Raw genomic sequence first — 19,213 nt, 5'->3', positions numbered from 1 at the left:
GTTGCTTTTGCAGTATGTTTTGGGTCATTGTCCATCTGTAAAGTGAAGCGCCGTCCAATCAACTTCGCTGTATTTGCTCCTCTTGTGAAGTCTTCTCTTTATGGTAGACTTGGATAATGATATAAATAAATAATGAAATAAATAAATATATAGCGCTATCCGTTTAGGTTGTGTTGTGAATTCAACTTTGTTCACAGCTCTCCAGTTCCATTTCAGGCATAGCACAGAACAGTGTCGGCCTAGGATGCTCCCTTCCTTTCGTATGCAAATGTTTACAAGAGTCTGTACCTGCTTCAAACCCGCTTGCATGCTGCATGCTGTAGTTGTTGTTGTTGGGCACATTGTATCATTTGGGAGGTTTTTTTGAATGGTGAAAGGATATAGAAGGTTCACTATTTATTTAGTTAATTCACTTGAGGTGGTGTGCTTTGAATGTCTTTTCCCCCAATCGGATGTGAACTGCAGAAAGGTAGCCTCCTTATGTTGACTGGGGTGTGCCCGGGAGGCGGTGGTCCCGTTGCCCAAAACAACTCATACTTACCTGGCAGGGGAGATACCATGATCATGAAGGTGGTTCACCCAGGGTGAGGCTCATCCATTGCACTTCGGGTGTGCTGACCCCTGCGATTTCCCCAAATGCGGGAAACTCGACTGCATAATTTATGGTAGTGGGGGACTGCGTTCGCGCTTTCCCCTGATTTTCTTGGTAAAAGATAGACTTGCATAAGCATCTACTTCAATACTTTTTTTTTCTGCTTTAATATTTTACTTTTCTTATCACTACACCCTTCCCAGGGTTTGTACTTTTTCGGCACTCTTTCTTTGCTTTTCGAGCACTTTTCTCTTGCATACATACAGTTAGGTCCGGAAATAATTGGACACTAACACAATGTTCATCGTTTTGCCTCTGTACGCCACCACAATGGATTTGAAATGAAACAACCGAGATGCAATCGAAGTGCAGACTTTCAGCTTTAATTCAAGGGGTTGGACAAAAACATCGTAGGAAACGTTTAGGAATTGCAACCATTTTCATACACAGTCCCCTTATGTCAGGGGCTCAAATGTAATTGGACAAATTAACACAATCATAAATAAAATGTTCATTTTTAATACTTTGTCGAGAATCCTTTGCAGGCAATGACTGCTTGAAGTCTGGAACGCATGGACATCACCAAACGCTGGGTTTCCTCCTTTGTGATGCTTTGCCAGGCCTTTACTGCAGCTGTCTTCAGTTGTTGTTGTTTGTTTGTGGGTCTTTCTGCCTTAAGTTTTGTCTTCAGCCAGTGGAATGCATGCTCGATCGGGTTGAGATCAGGTGATTGACTCGGACATTGCAGAATATGCCACTTCTTTGCCTTAAAAAAAACTCCTGGGTTGCTTTTGCAGTATGTTTTGGGTCATTGTCCATCTGTAAAGTGAAGCGCCGTCCAATCAACTTCGCTGTATTTGCTCCTCTTGTGAAGTCTTCTCTTTATGGTAGACTTGGATAATGATATAAATAAATAATGAAATAAATAAATATATAGCGCTATCCGTTTAGGTTGTGTTGTGAATTCAACTTTGTTCACAGCTCTCCAGTTCCATTTCAGGCATAGCACAGAACAGTGTCGGCCTAGGATGCTCCCTTCCTTTCGTATGCAAATGTTTACAAGAGTCTGTACCTGCTTCAAACCCGCTCACATGCTGCATGCTGTAGTTGTTGTTGTTGGGCACATTGTATCATTTGGGAGGTTTTTTTGAATGGTGAAAGGATATAGAAGGTTCACTATTTATTTAGTTAATTCACTTGAGGTGGTGTGCTTTGAATGTCTTTTCCCCCAATCGGATGTGAACTGCAGAAAGGTAGCCTCCTTATGTTGACTGGGGTGTGCCCGGGAGGCGGTGGTCCCGTTGCCCAAAACAACTCATACTTACCTGGCAGGGGAGATACCATGATCATGAAGGTGGTTCACCCAGGGTGAGGCTCATCCATTGCACTTCGGGTGTGCTGACCCCTGCGATTTCCCCAAATGCGGGAAACTCGACTGCATAATTTATGGTAGTGGGGGACTGCGTTCGCGCTTTCCCCTGATTATTCTTGGTAAAAGATAGACTTGCCACCCGCATGTGCACAACCCCCATTCCTTGCACCTTCAAGTTGACTCCTCCTTTATCATGCACCCATTTCTAATAGCGTCTTACGCTGAATTTGCATTCAATTACGCTGAATTTGCATTCAAAATTGCTATCTTCACCGCTGGCTTTTAGCAATCCCAGTGTAGGAAACCGACCACTTTTAAGCCTTCCGTCGTGGGGGTCTTTTGCTGTTCCCTGACTGGCCTCTTTTTTTCCCTTGGTATGATTTCCAATGCGCAATGCATGGATAACCAATAGATGGCAATGCAAGATCACATGTACTGTATCTAGTATTCTGACTTTAAAAAAGCCCCAAAGTTCTTCAATAGTGTCTGAAAAGAATGTCACCCGAGACAAAGTACTACAGGAATGATTGCAACTTTTGGTCTCCAGGTTATTGGAGTAAGTATCTTCGGGAAGCACTTGGCTTCTAGTTACACCACTGTATCTATGGCACTTGATTCTGAATGTTCCTTTCCACATGGATGCGAAAGAAGAAATTGAAAGTCGAGATGGTTAAAAGGATCGTTTGAAGCTAGCAGTATCTGTGGACAAATTAACTTCATGGCTGTGCTCTTAAGTTTCAACTGAGGTTACACTGTGAGCACTGGGGAGACATACTGCTAGGTTTGGATGCTCACTTCCTTTCATATGCAAATTGAGGAGAGTCTGTGCCCGTTGATAAAAGGCTGACTGACTGTCTGGGCGACGTCACCACATGCAAATGTCTTTTCTGCAAGGCACCATGGGAGTTCTTGTACATGTATTGTGTGCATGGTTGAATGTGGGAGATATCATTAGTAGTGAAATAATATGAAAGCTCCCCTAATCAGCAGCTTAAGTGAGGAGGTGTGCTTTGAATGTCTTTTCCCCCAATCGGATGTGAACTGCGGAAAGGTAGCCTCCTTATGTTGACTGGGGTGTGCCCGGGAGGCGGTGGTCCCGTTGCCCAAAACAACTCATACTTACCTGGCAGGGGAGATACCATGATCATGAAGGTGGTTCACCCAGGGTGAGGCTCATCCATTGCACTTCGGGTGTGCTGACCCCTGCGATTTCCCCAAATGCGGGAAACTCGACTGCATAATTTATGGTAGTGGGGGACTGCGTTCGCGCTTTCCCCTGATTTTCTTGGTAAAAGATAGACTTGCATAAGCATCTACTTCAATACTTTTTTTTTCTGCTTTAATATTTTACTTTTCTTATCACTACACCCTTCCCAGGGTTTGTACTTTTTCGGCACTCTTTCTTTGCTTTTCGAGCACTTTTCTCTTGCATACATACAGTTAGGTCCGGAAATAATTGGACACTAACACAATGTTCATCGTTTTGCCTCTGTACGCCACCACAATGGATTTGAAATGAAACAACCGAGATGCAATCGAAGTGCAGACTTTCAGCTTTAATTCAAGGGGTTGGACAAAAACATCGTAGGAAACGTTTAGGAATTGCAACCATTTTCATACACAGTCCCCTTATGTCAGGGGCTCAAATGTAATTGGACAAATTAACACAATCATAAATAAAATGTTCATTTTTAATACTTTGTCGAGAATCCTTTGCAGGCAATGACTGCTTGAAGTCTGGAACGCATGGACATCACCAAACGCTGGGTTTCCTCCTTTGTGATGCTTTGCCAGGCTTTTACTGCAGCTGTCTTCAGTTGTTGTTGTTTGTTTGTGGGTCTTTCTGCCTTAAGTTTTGTCTTCAGCCAGTGGAATGCATGCTCGATCGGGTTGAGATCAGGTGATTGATTCGGCCATTGCAGAATATGCCACTTCTTTGCCTTAAAAAAAACTCCTGGGTTGCTTTTGCAGTATGTTTTGGGTCATTGTCCATCTGTAAAGTGAAGCGCCGTCCAATCAACTTCGCTGTATTTGCTCCTCTTGTGAAGTCTTCTCTTTATGGTAGACTTGGATAATGATATAAATAAATAATGAAATAAATAAATATATAGCGCTATCCGTTTAGGTTGTGTTGTGAATTCAACTTTGTTCACAGCTCTCCAGTTCCATTTCAGGCATAGCACAGAACAGTGTCGGCCTAGGATGCTCCCTTCCTTTCGTATGCAAATGTTTACAAGAGTCTGTACCTGCTTCAAACCCGCTTGCATGCTGCATGCTGTAGTTGTTGTTGTTGGGCACATTGTATCATTTGGGAGGTTTTTTTGAATGGTGAAAGGATATAGAAGGTTCACTATTTATTTAGTTAATTCACTTGAGGTGGTGTGCTTTGAATGTCTTTTCCCCCAATCGGATGTGAACTGCAGAAAGGTAGCCTCCTTATGTTGACTGGGGTGTGCCCGGGAGGCGGTGGTCCCGTTGCCCAAAACAACTCATACTTACCTGGCAGGGGAGATACCATGATCATGAAGGTGGTTCACCCAGGGTGAGGCTCATCCATTGCACTTCGGGTGTGCTGACCCCTGCGATTTCCCCAAATGCGGGAAACTCGACTGCATAATTTATGGTAGTGGGGGACTGCGTTCGCGCTTTCCCCTGATTTTCTTGGTAAAAGATAGACTTGCATAAGCATCTACTTCAATACTTTTTTTTTCTGCTTTAATATTTTACTTTTCTTATCACTACACCCTTCCCAGGGTTTGTACTTTTTCGGCACTCTTTCTTTGCTTTTCGAGCACTTTTCTCTTGCATACATACAGTTAGGTCCGGAAATAATTGGACACTAACACAATGTTCATCGTTTTGCCTCTGTACGCCACCACAATGGATTTGAAATGAAACAACCGAGATGCAATCGAAGTGCAGACTTTCAGCTTTAATTCAAGGGGTTGGACAAAAACATCGTAGGAAACGTTTAGGAATTGCAACCATTTTCATACACAGTCCCCTTATGTCAGGGGCTCAAATGTAATTGGACAAATTAACACAATCATAAATAAAATGTTCATTTTTAATACTTTGTCGAGAATCCTTTGCAGGCAATGACTGCTTGAAGTCTGGAACGCATGGACATCACCAAACGCTGGGTTTCCTCCTTTGTGATGCTTTGCCAGGCCTTTACTGCAGCTGTCTTCAGTTGTTGTTGTTTGTTTGTGGGTCTTTCTGCCTTAAGTTTTGTCTTCAGCCAGTGGAATGCATGCTCGATCGGGTTGAGATCAGGTGATTGACTCGGACATTGCAGAATATGCCACTTCTTTGCCTTAAAAAAAACTCCTGGGTTGCTTTTGCAGTATGTTTTGGGTCATTGTCCATCTGTAAAGTGAAGCGCCGTCCAATCAACTTCGCTGTATTTGCTCCTCTTGTGAAGTCTTCTCTTTATGGTAGACTTGGATAATGATATAAATAAATAATGAAATAAATAAATATATAGCGCTATCCGTTTAGGTTGTGTTGTGAATTCAACTTTGTTCACAGCTCTCCAGTTCCATTTCAGGCATAGCACAGAACAGTGTCGGCCTAGGATGCTCCCTTCCTTTCGTATGCAAATGTTTACAAGAGTCTGTACCTGCTTCAAACCCGCTCACATGCTGCATGCTGTAGTTGTTGTTGTTGGGCACATTGTATCATTTGGGAGGTTTTTTTGAATGGTGAAAGGATATAGAAGGTTCACTATTTATTTAGTTAATTCACTTGAGGTGGTGTGCTTTGAATGTCTTTTCCCCCAATCGGATGTGAACTGCAGAAAGGTAGCCTCCTTATGTTGACTGGGGTGTGCCCGGGAGGCGGTGGTCCCGTTGCCCAAAACAACTCATACTTACCTGGCAGGGGAGATACCATGATCATGAAGGTGGTTCACCCAGGGTGAGGCTCATCCATTGCACTTCGGGTGTGCTGACCCCTGCGATTTCCCCAAATGCGGGAAACTCGACTGCATAATTTATGGTAGTGGGGGACTGCGTTCGCGCTTTCCCCTGATTATTCTTGGTAAAAGATAGACTTGCCACCCGCATGTGCACAACCCCCATTCCTTGCACCTTCAAGTTGACTCCTCCTTTATCATGCACCCATTTCTAATAGCGTCTTACGCTGAATTTGCATTCAATTACGCTGAATTTGCATTCAAAATTGCTATCTTCACCGCTGGCTTTTAGCAATCCCAGTGTAGGAAACCGACCACTTTTAAGCCTTCCGTCGTGGGGGTCTTTTGCTGTTCCCTGACTGGCCTCTTTTTTTCCCTTGGTATGATTTCCAATGCGCAATGCATGGATAACCAATAGATGGCAATGCAAGATCACATGTACTGTATCTAGTATTCTGACTTTAAAAAAGCCCCAAAGTTCTTCAATAGTGTCTGAAAAGAATGTCACCCGAGACAAAGTACTACAGGAATGATTGCAACTTTTGGTCTCCAGGTCATTGGACTAAGTATCTTCGGGAAGCACTTGGCTTCTAGTTACACCACTGTATCTATGGCACTTGATTCTGAATGTTCCTTTCCACATGGATGCGAAAGAAGAAATTGAAAGTCGAGATGGTTAAAAGGATCGTTTGAAGCTAGCAGTATCTGTGGACAAATTAACTTCATGGCTGTGCTCTTAAGTTTCAACTGAGGTTACACTGTGAGCACTGGGGAGACATACTGCTAGGTTTGGATGCTCACTTCCTTTCATATGCAAATTGAGGAGAGTCTGTGCCCGTTGATAAAAGGCTGACTGACTGTCTGGGCGACGTCACCACATGCAAATGTCTTTTCTGCAAGGCACCATGGGAGTTCTTGTACATGTATTGTGTGCATGGTTGAATGTGGGAGATATCATTAGTAGTGAAATAATATGAAAGCTCCCCTAATCAGCAGCTTAAGTGAGGAGGTGTGCTTTGAATGTCTTTTCCCCCAATCGGATGTGAACTGCGGAAAGGTAGCCTCCTTATGTTGACTGGGGTGTGCCCGGGAGGCGGTGGTCCCGTTGCCCAAAACAACTCATACTTACCTGGCAGGGGAGATACCATGATCATGAAGGTGGTTCACCCAGCGTGAGGCTCATCCATTGCACTTCGGGTGTGCTGACCCCTGCGATTTCCCCAAATGCGGGAAACTCGACTGCATAATTTATGGTAGTGGGGGACTGCGTTCGCGCTTTCCCCTGATTTTCTTGGTAAAAGATAGACTTGCATAAGCATCTACTTCAATACTTTTTTTTTCTGCTTTAATATTTTACTTTTCTTATCACTACACCCTTCCCAGGGTTTGTACTTTTTCGGCACTCTTTCTTTGCTTTTCGAGCACTTTTCTCTTGCATACATACAGTTAGGTCCGGAAATAATTGGACACTAACACAATGTTCATCGTTTTGCCTCTGTACGCCACCACAATGGATTTGAAATGAAACAACCGAGATGCAATCGAAGTGCAGACTTTCAGCTTTAATTCAAGGGGTTGGACAAAAACATCGTAGGAAACGTTTAGGAATTGCAACCATTTTCATACACAGTCCCCTTATGTCAGGGGCTCAAATGTAATTGGACAAATTAACACAATCATAAATAAAATGTTCATTTTTAATACTTTGTCGAGAATCCTTTGCAGGCAATGACTGCTTGAAGTCTGGAACGCATGGACATCACCAAACGCTGGGTTTCCTCCTTTGTGATGCTTTGCCAGGCTTTTACTGCAGCTGTCTTCAGTTGTTGTTGTTTGTTTGTGGGTCTTTCTGCCTTAAGTTTTGTCTTCAGCCAGTGGAATGCATGCTCGATCGGGTTGAGATCAGGTGATTGATTCGGCCATTGCAGAATATGCCACTTCTTTGCCTTAAAAAAAACTCCTGGGTTGCTTTTGCAGTATGTTTTGGGTCATTGTCCATCTGTAAAGTGAAGCGCCGTCCAATCAACTTCGCTGTATTTGCTCCTCTTGTGAAGTCTTCTCTTTATGGTAGACTTGGATAATGATATAAATAAATAATGAAATAAATAAATATATAGCGCTATCCGTTTAGGTTGTGTTGTGAATTCAACTTTGTTCACAGCTCTCCAGTTCCATTTCAGGCATAGCACAGAACAGTGTCGGCCTAGGATGCTCCCTTCCTTTCGTATGCAAATGTTTACAAGAGTCTGTACCTGCTTCAAACCCGCTTGCATGCTGCATGCTGTAGTTGTTGTTGTTGGGCACATTGTATCATTTGGGAGGTTTTTTTGAATGGTGAAAGGATATAGAAGGTTCACTATTTATTTAGTTAATTCACTTGAGGTGGTGTGCTTTGAATGTCTTTTCCCCCAATCGGATGTGAACTGCAGAAAGGTAGCCTCCTTATGTTGACTGGGGTGTGCCCGGGAGGCGGTGGTCCCGTTGCCCAAAACAACTCATACTTACCTGGCAGGGGAGATACCATGATCATGAAGGTGGTTCACCCAGGGTGAGGCTCATCCATTGCACTTCGGGTGTGCTGACCCCTGCGATTTCCCCAAATGCGGGAAACTCGACTGCATAATTTATGGTAGTGGGGGACTGCGTTCGCGCTTTCCCCTGATTTTCTTGGTAAAAGATAGACTTGCATAAGCATCTACTTCAATACTTTTTTTTTCTGCTTTAATATTTTACTTTTCTTATCACTACACCCTTCCCAGGGTTTGTACTTTTTCGGCACTCTTTCTTTGCTTTTCGAGCACTTTTCTCTTGCATACATACAGTTAGGTCCGGAAATAATTGGACACTAACACAATGTTCATCGTTTTGCCTCTGTACGCCACCACAATGGATTTGAAATGAAACAACCGAGATGCAATCGAAGTGCAGACTTTCAGCTTTAATTCAAGGGGTTGGACAAAAACATCGTAGGAAACGTTTAGGAATTGCAACCATTTTCATACACAGTCCCCTTATGTCAGGGGCTCAAATGTAATTGGACAAATTAACACAATCATAAATAAAATGTTCATTTTTAATACTTTGTCGAGAATCCTTTGCAGGCAATGACTGCTTGAAGTCTGGAACGCATGGACATCACCAAACGCTGGGTTTCCTCCTTTGTGATGCTTTGCCAGGCCTTTACTGCAGCTGTCTTCAGTTGTTGTTGTTTGTTTGTGGGTCTTTCTGCCTTAAGTTTTGTCTTCAGCCAGTGGAATGCATGCTCGATCGGGTTGAGATCAGGTGATTGACTCGGACATTGCAGAATATGCCACTTCTTTGCCTTAAAAAAAACTCCTGGGTTGCTTTTGCAGTATGTTTTGGGTCATTGTCCATCTGTAAAGTGAAGCGCCGTCCAATCAACTTCGCTGTATTTGCTCCTCTTGTGAAGTCTTCTCTTTATGGTAGACTTGGATAATGATATAAATAAATAATGAAATAAATAAATATATAGCGCTATCCGTTTAGGTTGTGTTGTGAATTCAACTTTGTTCACAGCTCTCCAGTTCCATTTCAGGCATAGCACAGAACAGTGTCGGCCTAGGATGCTCCCTTCCTTTCGTATGCAAATGTTTACAAGAGTCTGTACCTGCTTCAAACCCGCTCACATGCTGCATGCTGTAGTTGTTGTTGTTGGGCACATTGTATCATTTGGGAGGTTTTTTTGAATGGTGAAAGGATATAGAAGGTTCACTATTTATTTAGTTAATTCACTTGAGGTGGTGTGCTTTGAATGTCTTTTCCCCCAATCGGATGTGAACTGCAGAAAGGTAGCCTCCTTATGTTGACTGGGGTGTGCCCGGGAGGCGGTGGTCCCGTTGCCCAAAACAACTCATACTTACCTGGCAGGGGAGATACCATGATCATGAAGGTGGTTCACCCAGGGTGAGGCTCATCCATTGCACTTCGGGTGTGCTGACCCCTGCGATTTCCCCAAATGCGGGAAACTCGACTGCATAATTTATGGTAGTGGGTTACTGCGTTCGCGCTTTCCCCTGATTATTCTTGGTAAAAGATAGACTTGCCACCCGCATGTGCACAACCCCCATTCCTTGCACCTTCAAGTTGACTCCTCCTTTATCATGCACCCATTTCTAATAGCGTCTTACGCTGAATTTGCATTCAATTACGCTGAATTTGCATTCAAAATTGCTATCTTCACCGCTGGCTTTTAGCAATCCCAGTGTAGGAAACCGACCACTTTTAAGCCTTCCGTCGTGGGGGTCTTTTGCTGTTCCCTGACTGGCCTCTTTTTTTCCCTTGGTATGATTTCCAATGCGCAATGCATGGATAACCAATAGATGGCAATGCAAGATCACATGTACTGTATCTAGTATTCTGACTTTAAAAAAGCCCCAAAGTTCTTCAATAGTGTCTGAAAAGAATGTCACCCGAGACAAAGTACTACAGGAATGATTGCAACTTTTGGTCTCCAGGTCATTGGACTAAGTATCTTCGGGAAGCACTTGGCTTCTAGTTACACCACTGTATCTATGGCACTTGATTCTGAATGTTCCTTTCCACATGGATGCGAAAGAAGAAATTGAAAGTCGAGATGGTTAAAAGGATCGTTTGAAGCTAGCAGTATCTGTGGACAAATTAACTTCATGGCTGTGCTCTTAAGTTTCAACTGAGGTTACACTGTGAGCACTGGGGAGACATACTGCTAGGTTTGGATGCTCACTTCCTTTCATATGCAAATTGAGGATAGTCTGTGCCCGTTGATAAAAGGCTGACTGACTGTCTGGGCGACGTCACCACATGCAAATGTCTTTTCTGCAAGGCACCATGGGAGTTCTTGTACATGTATTGTGTGCATGGTTGAATGTGGGAGATATCATTAGTAGTGAAATAATATGAAAGCTCCCCTAATCAGCAGCTTAAGTGAGGAGGTGTGCTTTGAATGTCTTTTCCCCCAATCGGATGTGAACTGCGGAAAGGTAGCCTCCTTATGTTGACTGGGGTGTGCCCGGGAGGCGGTGGTCCCGTTGCCCAAAACAACTCATACTTACCTGGCAGGGGAGATACCATGATCATGAAGGTGGTTCACCCAGGGTGAGGCTCATCCATTGCACTTCGGGTGTGCTGACCCCTGCGATTTCCCCAAATGCGGGAAACTCGACTGCATAATTTATGGTAGTGGGGGACTGCGTTCGCGCTTTCCCCTGATTTTCTTGGTAAAAGATAGACTTGCATAAGCATCTACTTCAATACTTTTTTTTTCTGCTTTAATATTTTACTTTTCTTATCACTACACCCTTCCCAGGGTTTGTACTTTTTCGGCACTCTTTCTTTGCTTTTCGAGCACTTTTCTCTTGCATACATACAGTTAGGTCCGGAAATAATTGGACACTAACACAATGTTCATCGTTTTGCCTCTGTACGCCACCACAATGGATTTGAAATGAAACAACCGAGATGCAATCGAAGTGCAGACTTTCAGCTTTAATTCAAGGGGTTGGACAAAAACATCGTAGGAAACGTTTAGGAATTGCAACCATTTTCATACACAGTCCCCTTATGTCAGGGGCTCAAATGTAATTGGACAAATTAACACAATCATAAATAAAATGTTCATTTTTAATACTTTGTCGAGAATCCTTTGCAGGCAATGACTGCTTGAAGTCTGGAACGCATGGACATCACCAAACGCTGGGTTTCCTCCTTTGTGATGCTTTGCCAGGCTTTTACTGCAGCTGTCTTCAGTTGTTGTTGTTTGTTTGTGGGTCTTTCTGCCTTAAGTTTTGTCTTCAGCCAGTGGAATGCATGCTCGATCGGGTTGAGATCAGGTGATTGATTCGGCCATTGCAGAATATGCCACTTCTTTGCCTTAAAAAAAACTCCTGGGTTGCTTTTGCAGTATGTTTTGGGTCATTGTCCATCTGTAAAGTGAAGCGCCGTCCAATCAACTTCGCTGTATTTGCTCCTCTTGTGAAGTCTTCTCTTTATGGTAGACTTGGATAATGATATAAATAAATAATGAAATAAATAAATATATAGCGCTATCCGTTTAGGTTGTGTTGTGAATTCAACTTTGTTCACAGCTCTCCAGTTCCATTTCAGGCATAGCACAGAACAGTGTCGGCCTAGGATGCTCCCTTCCTTTCGTATGCAAATGTTTACAAGAGTCTGTACCTGCTTCAAACCCGCTTGCATGCTGCATGCTGTAGTTGTTGTTGTTGGGCACATTGTATCATTTGGGAGGTTTTTTTGAATGGTGAAAGGATATAGAAGGTTCACTATTTATTTAGTTAATTCACTTGAGGTGGTGTGCTTTGAATGTCTTTTCCCCCAATCGGATGTGAACTGCAGAAAGGTAGCCTCCTTATGTTGACTGGGGTGTGCCCGGGAGGCGGTGGTCCCGTTGCCCAAAACAACTCATACTTACCTGGCAGGGGAGATACCATGATCATGAAGGTGGTTCACCCAGGGTGAGGCTCATCCATTGCACTTCGGGTGTGCTGACCCCTGCGATTTCCCCAAATGCGGGAAACTCGACTGCATAATTTATGGTAGTGGGGGACTGCGTTCGCGCTTTCCCCTGATTTTCTTGGTAAAAGATAGACTTGCATAAGCATCTACTTCAATACTTTTTTTTTCTGCTTTAATATTTTACTTTTCTTATCACTACACCCTTCCCAGGGTTTGTACTTTTTCGGCACTCTTTCTTTGCTTTTCGAGCACTTTTCTCTTGCATACATACAGTTAGGTCCGGAAATAATTGGACACTAACACAATGTTCATCGTTTTGCCTCTGTACGCCACCACAATGGATTTGAAATGAAACAACCGAGATGCAATCGAAGTGCAGACTTTCAGCTTTAATTCAAGGGGTTGGACAAAAACATCGTAGGAAACGTTTAGGAATTGCAACCATTTTCATACACAGTCCCCTTATGTCAGGGGCTCAAATGTAATTGGACAAATTAACACAATCATAAATAAAATGTTCATTTTTAATACTTTGTCGAGAATCCTTTGCAGGCAATGACTGCTTGAAGTCTGGAACGCATGGACATCACCAAACGCTGGGTTTCCTCCTTTGTGATGCTTTGCCAGGCCTTTACTGCAGCTGTCTTCAGTTGTTGTTGTTTGTTTGTGGGTCTTTCTGCCTTAAGTTTTGTCTTCAGCCAGTGGAATGCATGCTCGATCGGGTTGAGATCAGGTGATTGACTCGGACATTGCAGAATATGCCACTTCTTTGCCTTAAAAAAAACTCCTGGGTTGCTTTTGCAGTATGTTTTGGGTCATTGTCCATCTGTAAAGTGAAGCGCCGTCCAATCAACTTCGCTGTATTTGCTCCTCTTGTGAAGTCTTCTCTTTATGGTAGACTTGGATAATGATATAAATAAATAATGAAATAAATAAATATATAGCGCTATCCGTTTAGGTTGTGTTGTGAATTCAACTTTGTTCACAGCTCTCCAGTTCCATTTCAGGCATAGCACAGAACAGTGTCGGCCTAGGATGCTCCCTTCCTTTCGTATGCAAATGTTTACAAGAGTCTGTACCTGCTTCAAACCCGCTCACATGCTGCATGCTGTAGTTGTTGTTGTTGGGCACATTGTATCATTTGGGAGGTTTTTTTGAATGGTGAAAGGATATAGAAGGTTCACTATTTATTTAGTTAATTCACTTGAGGTGGTGTGCTTTGAATGTCTTTTCCCCCAATCGGATGTGAACTGCAGAAAGGTAGCCTCCTTATGTTGACTGGGGTGTGCCCGGGAGGCGGTGGTCCCGTTGCCCAAAACAACTCATACTTACCTGGCAGGGGAGATACCATGATCATGAAGGTGGTTCACCCAGGGTGAGGCTCATCCATTGCACTTCGGGTGTGCTGACCCCTGCGATTTCCCCAAATGCGGGAAACTCGACTGCATAATTTATGGTAGTGGGGGACTGCGTTCGCGCTTTCCCCTGATTATTCTTGGTAAAAGATAGACTTGCCACCCGCATGTGCACAACCCCCATTCCTTGCACCTTCAAGTTGACTCCTCCTTTATCATGCACCCATTTCTAATAGCGTCTTACGCTGAATTTGCATTCAATTACGCTGAATTTGCATTCAAAATTGCTATCTTCACCGCTGGCTTTTAGCAATCCCAGTGTAGGAAACCGACCACTTTTAAGCCTTCCGTCGTGGGGGTCTTTTGCTGTTCCCTGACTGGCCTCTTTTTTTCCCTTGGTATGATTTCCAATGCGCAATGCATGGATAACCAATAGATGGCAATGCAAGATCACATGTACTGTATCTAGTATTCTGACTTTAAAAAAGCCCCAAAGTTCTTCAATAGTGTCTGAAAAGAATGTCACCCGAGACAAAGTACTACAGGAATGATTGCAACTTTTGGTCTCCAGGTCATTGGACTAAGTATCTTCGGGAAGCACTTGGCTTCTAGTTACACCACTGTATCTATGGCACTTGATTCTGAATGTTCCTTTCCACATGGATGCGAAAGAAGAAATTGAAAGTCGAGATGGTTAAAAGGATCGTTTGAAGCTAGCAGTATCTGTGGACAAATTAACTTCATGGCTGTGCTCTTAAGTTTCAACTGAGGTTACACTGTGAGCACTGGGGAGACATACTGCTAGGTTTGGATGCTCACTTCCTTTCATATGCAAATTGAGGAGAGTCTGTGCCCGTTGATAAAAGGCTGACTGACTGTCTGGGCGACGTCACCACATGCAAATGTCTTTTCTGCAAGGCACCATGGGAGTTCTTGTACATGTATTGTGTGCATGGTTGAATGTGGGAGATATCATTAGTAGTGAAATAATATGAAAGCTCCCCTAATCAGCAGCTTAAGTGAGGAGGTGTGCTTTGAATGTCTTTTCCCCCAATCGGATGTGAACTGCGGAAAGGTAGCCTCCTTATGTTGACTGGGGTGTGCCCGGGAGGCGGTGGTCCCGTTGCCCAAAACAACTCATACTTACCTGGCAGGGGAGATACCATGATCATGAAGGTGGTTCACCCAGGGTGAGGCTCATCCATTGCACTTCGGGTGTGCTGACCCCTGCGATTTCCCCAAATGCGGGAAACTCGACTGCATAATTTATGGTAGTGGGGGACTGCGTTCGCGCTTTCCCCTGATTTTCTTGGTAAAAGATAGACTTGCATAAGCATCTACTTCAATACTTTTTTTTTCTGCTTTAATATTTTACTTTTCTTATCACTACACCCTTCCCAGGGTTTGTACTTTTTCGGCACTCTTTCTTTGCTTTTCGAGCACTTTTCTCTTGCATACATACAGTTAGGTCCGGAAATAATTGGACACTAACACAATGTTCATCGTTTTGCCTCTGTACGCCACCACAATGGATTTGAAATGAAACAACCGAGATGCAATCGAAGTGCAGACTTTCAGCTTTAATTCAAGGGGTTGGACAAAAACATCGTAGGAAACGTTTAGGAATTGCAACCATTTTCATACACAGTCCCCTTATGTCAGGGGCTCAAATGTAATTGGACAAATTAACACAATCATAAATAAAATGTTCATTTTTAATACTTTGTCGAGAATCCTTTGCAGGCAATGACTGCTTGAAGTCTGGAACGCATGGACATCACCAAACGCTGGGTTTCCTCCTTTGTGATGCTTTGCCAGGCTTTTACTGCAGCTGTCTTCAGTTGTTGTTGTTTGTTTGTGGGTCTTTCTGCCTTAAGTTTTGTCTTCAGCCAGTGGAATGCATGCTCGATCGGGTTGAGATCAGGTGATTGATTCGGCCATTGCAGAATATGCCACTTCTTTGCCTTAAAAAAAACTCCTGGGTTGCTTTTGCAGTATGTTTTGGGTCATTGTCCATCTGTAAAGTGAAGCGCCGTCCAATCAACTTCGCTGTATTTGCTCCTCTTGTGAAGTCTTCTCTTTATGGTAGACTTGGATAATGATATAAATAAATAATGAAATAAATAAATATATAGCGCTATCCGTTTAGGTTGTGTTGTGAATTCAACTTTGTTCACAGCTCTCCAGTTCCATTTCAGGCATAGCACAGAACAGTGTCGGCCTAGGATGCTCCCTTCCTTTCGTATGCAAATGTTTACAAGAGTCTGTACCTGCTTCAAACCCGCTTGCATGCTGCATGCTGTAGTTGTTGTTGTTGGGCACATTGTATCATTTGGGAGGTTTTTTTGAATGGTGAAAGGATATAGAAGGTTCACTATTTATTTAGTTAATTCACTTGAGGTGGTGTGCTTTGAATGTCTTTTCCCCCAATCGGATGTGAACTGCAGAAAGGTAGCCTCCTTATGTTGACTGGGGTGTGCCCGGGAGGCGGTGGTCCCGTTGCCCAAAACAACTCATACTTACCTGGCAGGGGAGATACCATGATCATGAAGGTGGTTCACCCAGGGTGAGGCTCATCCATTGCACTTCGGGTGTGCTGACCCCTGCGATTTCCCCAAATGCGGGAAACTCGACTGCATAATTTATGGTAGTGGGGGACTGCGTTCGCGCTTTCCCCTGATTTTCTTGGTAAAAGATAGACTTGCATAAGCATCTACTTCAATACTTTTTTTTTCTGCTTTAATATTTTACTTTTCTTATCACTACACCCTTCCCAGGGTTTGTACTTTTTCGGCACTCTTTCTTTGCTTTTCGAGCACTTTTCTCTTGCATACATACAGTTAGGTCCGGAAATAATTGGACACTAACACAATGTTCATCGTTTTGCCTCTGTACGCCACCACAATGGATTTGAAATGAAACAACCGAGATGCAATCGAAGTGCAGACTTTCAGCTTTAATTCAAGGGGTTGGACAAAAACATCGTAGGAAACGTTTAGGAATTGCAACCATTTTCATACACAGTCCCCTTATGTCAGGGGCTCAAATGTAATTGGACAAATTAACACAATCATAAATAAAATGTTCATTTTTAATACTTTGTCGAGAATCCTTTGCAGGCAATGACTGCTTGAAGTCTGGAACGCATGGACATCACCAAACGCTGGGTTTCCTCCTTTGTGATGCTTTGCCAGGCCTTTACTGCAGCTGTCTTCAGTTGTTGTTGTTTGTTTGTGGGTCTTTCTGCCTTAAGTTTTGTCTTCAGCCAGTGGAATGCATGCTCGATCGGGTTGAGATCAGGTGATTGACTCGGACATTGCAGAATATGCCACTTCTTTGCCTTAAAAAAAACTCCTGGGTTGCTTTTGCAGTATGTTTTGGGTCATTGTCCATCTGTAAAGTGAAGCGCCGTCCAATCAACTTCGCTGTATTTGCTCCTCTTGTGAAGTCTTCTCTTTATGGTAGACTTGGATAATGATATAAATAAATAATGAAATAAATAAATATATAGCGCTATCCGTTTAGGTTGTGTTGTGAATTCAACTTTGTTCACAGCTCTCCAGTTCCATTTCAGGCATAGCACAGAACAGTGTCGGCCTAGGATGCTCCCTTCCTTTCGTATGCAAATGTTTACAAGAGTCTGTACCTGCTTCAAACCCGCTCACATGCTGCATGCTGTAGTTGTTGTTGTTGGGCACATTGTATCATTTGGGAGGTTTTTTTGAATGGTGAAAGGATATAGAAGGTTCACTATTTATTTAGTTAATTCACTTGAGGTGGTGTGCTTTGAATGTCTTTTCCCCCAATCGGATGTGAACTGCAGAAAGGTAGCCTCCTTATGTTGACTGGGGTGTGCCCGGGAGGCGGTGGTCCCGTTGCCCAAAACAACTCATACTTACCTGGCAGGGGAGATACCATGATCATGAAGGTGGTTCACCCAGGGTGAGGCTCATCCATTGCACTTCGGGTGTGCTGACCCCTGCGATTTCCCCAAATGCGGGAAACTCGACTGCATAATTTATGGTAGTGGGTTACTGCGTTCGCGCTTTCCCCTGATTATTCTTGGTAAAAGATAGACTTGCCACCCGCATGTGCACAACCCCCATTCCTTGCACCTTCAAGTTGACTCCTCCTTTATCATGCACCCATTTCTAATAGCGTCTTACGCTGAATTTGCATTCAATTACGCTGAATTTGCATTCAAAATTGCTATCTTCACCGCTGGCTTTTAGCAATCCCAGTGTAGGAAACCGACCACTTTTAAGCCTTCCGTCGTGGGGGTCTTTTGCTGTTCCCTGACTGGCCTCTTTTTTTCCCTTGGTATGATTTCCAATGCGCAATGCATGGATAACCAATAGATGGCAATGCAAGATCACATGTACTGTATCTAGTATTCTGACTTTAAAAAAGCCCCAAAGTTCTTCAATAGTGTCTGAAAAGAATGTCACCCGAGACAAAGTACTACAGGAATGATTGCAACTTTTGGTCTCCAGGTCATTGGACTAAGTATCTTCGGGAAGCACTTGGCTTCTAGTTACACCACTGTATCTATGGCACTTGATTCTGAATGTTCCTTTCCACATGGATGCGAAAGAAGAAATTGAAAGTCGAGATGGTTAAAAGGATCGTTTGAAGCTAGCAGTATCTGTGGACAAATTAACTTCATGGCTGTGCTCTTAAGTTTCAACTGAGGTTACACTGTGAGCACTGGGGAGACATACTGACTGCTAGGTTTGGATGCTCACTTCCTTTCATATGCAAATTGAGGAGAGTCTGTGCCCGTTGATAAAAGGCTGACTGACTGTCTGGGCGACGTCACCACATGCAAATGTCTTTTCTGCAAGGCACCATGGGAGTTCTTGTACATGTATTGTGTGCATGGTTGAATGTGGGAGATATCATTAGTAGTGAAATAATATGAAAGCTCCCCTAATCAGCAGCTTAAGTGAGGAGGTGTGCTTTGAATGTCTCTTCCCCCAATCGGATGTGAACTGCGGAAAGGTAGCCTCCTTATGTTGACTGGGGTGTGCCCGGGAGGCGGTGGTCCCGTTGCCCAAAACAACTCATACTTACCTGGCAGGGGAGATACCATGATCATGAAGGTGGTTCACCCAGGGTGAGGCTCATCCATTGCACTTCGGGTGTGCTGACCCCTGCGATTTCCCCAAATGCGGGAAACTCGACTGCATAATTTATGGTAGTGGGGGACTGCGTTCGCGCTTTCCCCTGATTTTCTTGGTAAAAGATAGACTTGCATAAGCATCTACTTCAATACTTTTTTTTTTGCTTTAATATTTTACTTTTCTTATCACTACACCCTTCCCAGGGTTTGTACTTTTTCGGCACTCTTTCTTTGCTTTTCGAGCACTTTTCTCTTGCATACATACAGTTAGGTCCGGAAATAATTGGACACTAACACAATGTTCATCGTTTTGGCTCTGTACGCCACCACAATGGATTTGAAATGAAACAACCGAGATGCAATCGAAGTGCAGACTTTCAGCTTT

General features: G+C 43.4%; 1 protein-coding gene and 15 non-coding genes across 16 annotated transcripts in view; all 16 read left to right on the top strand.

Annotated features, from left to right (window-relative positions):
• SLC38A9 (solute carrier family 38 member 9) overlaps positions 1-19,213 on the top strand; it is a 212,587-nt gene that overhangs the window by 58,521 nt on the left and 134,853 nt on the right. The window lies entirely within an intron of this gene.
• On the top strand, positions 534-697 carry LOC142472996 (U1 spliceosomal RNA). Its single transcript, XR_012789957.1, has one exon. It is a non-coding gene; the product is annotated as a U1 spliceosomal RNA (small nuclear RNA).
• LOC142472992 (U1 spliceosomal RNA) lies at positions 1,910-2,073 on the top strand. Its single transcript, XR_012789956.1, has one exon. It is a non-coding gene; the product is annotated as a U1 spliceosomal RNA (small nuclear RNA).
• Positions 3,080-3,243, top strand: LOC142472984 (U1 spliceosomal RNA). Its single transcript, XR_012789953.1, has one exon. It is a non-coding gene; the product is annotated as a U1 spliceosomal RNA (small nuclear RNA).
• LOC142472977 (U1 spliceosomal RNA) lies at positions 4,456-4,619 on the top strand. The gene has a single exon (XR_012789950.1). It is a non-coding gene; the product is annotated as a U1 spliceosomal RNA (small nuclear RNA).
• On the top strand, positions 5,832-5,995 carry LOC142472968 (U1 spliceosomal RNA). The gene has a single exon (XR_012789948.1). It is a non-coding gene; the product is annotated as a U1 spliceosomal RNA (small nuclear RNA).
• On the top strand, positions 7,002-7,165 carry LOC142473139 (U1 spliceosomal RNA). Its single transcript, XR_012789992.1, has one exon. It is a non-coding gene; the product is annotated as a U1 spliceosomal RNA (small nuclear RNA).
• Positions 8,378-8,541, top strand: LOC142472957 (U1 spliceosomal RNA). Its single transcript, XR_012789944.1, has one exon. It is a non-coding gene; the product is annotated as a U1 spliceosomal RNA (small nuclear RNA).
• LOC142473153 (U1 spliceosomal RNA) lies at positions 9,754-9,917 on the top strand. The gene has a single exon (XR_012789994.1). It is a non-coding gene; the product is annotated as a U1 spliceosomal RNA (small nuclear RNA).
• On the top strand, positions 10,924-11,087 carry LOC142472946 (U1 spliceosomal RNA). The gene has a single exon (XR_012789933.1). It is a non-coding gene; the product is annotated as a U1 spliceosomal RNA (small nuclear RNA).
• Positions 12,300-12,463, top strand: LOC142472935 (U1 spliceosomal RNA). Its single transcript, XR_012789922.1, has one exon. It is a non-coding gene; the product is annotated as a U1 spliceosomal RNA (small nuclear RNA).
• Positions 13,676-13,839, top strand: LOC142472924 (U1 spliceosomal RNA). The gene has a single exon (XR_012789911.1). It is a non-coding gene; the product is annotated as a U1 spliceosomal RNA (small nuclear RNA).
• LOC142472913 (U1 spliceosomal RNA) lies at positions 14,846-15,009 on the top strand. The gene has a single exon (XR_012789900.1). It is a non-coding gene; the product is annotated as a U1 spliceosomal RNA (small nuclear RNA).
• Positions 16,222-16,385, top strand: LOC142472902 (U1 spliceosomal RNA). The gene has a single exon (XR_012789889.1). It is a non-coding gene; the product is annotated as a U1 spliceosomal RNA (small nuclear RNA).
• LOC142473146 (U1 spliceosomal RNA) lies at positions 17,598-17,761 on the top strand. Its single transcript, XR_012789993.1, has one exon. It is a non-coding gene; the product is annotated as a U1 spliceosomal RNA (small nuclear RNA).
• On the top strand, positions 18,772-18,935 carry LOC142472898 (U1 spliceosomal RNA). The gene has a single exon (XR_012789884.1). It is a non-coding gene; the product is annotated as a U1 spliceosomal RNA (small nuclear RNA).

Source organism: Ascaphus truei, chromosome 1 (genome assembly GCF_040206685.1).
Source record: "Ascaphus truei isolate aAscTru1 chromosome 1, aAscTru1.hap1, whole genome shotgun sequence".
Lineage (NCBI taxonomy): Eukaryota > Metazoa > Chordata > Amphibia > Anura > Ascaphidae > Ascaphus > Ascaphus truei.
The sequence above is the reverse complement of the archived record's forward strand: the minus strand, read 5'-3'. Positions and strand labels throughout refer to the sequence as shown.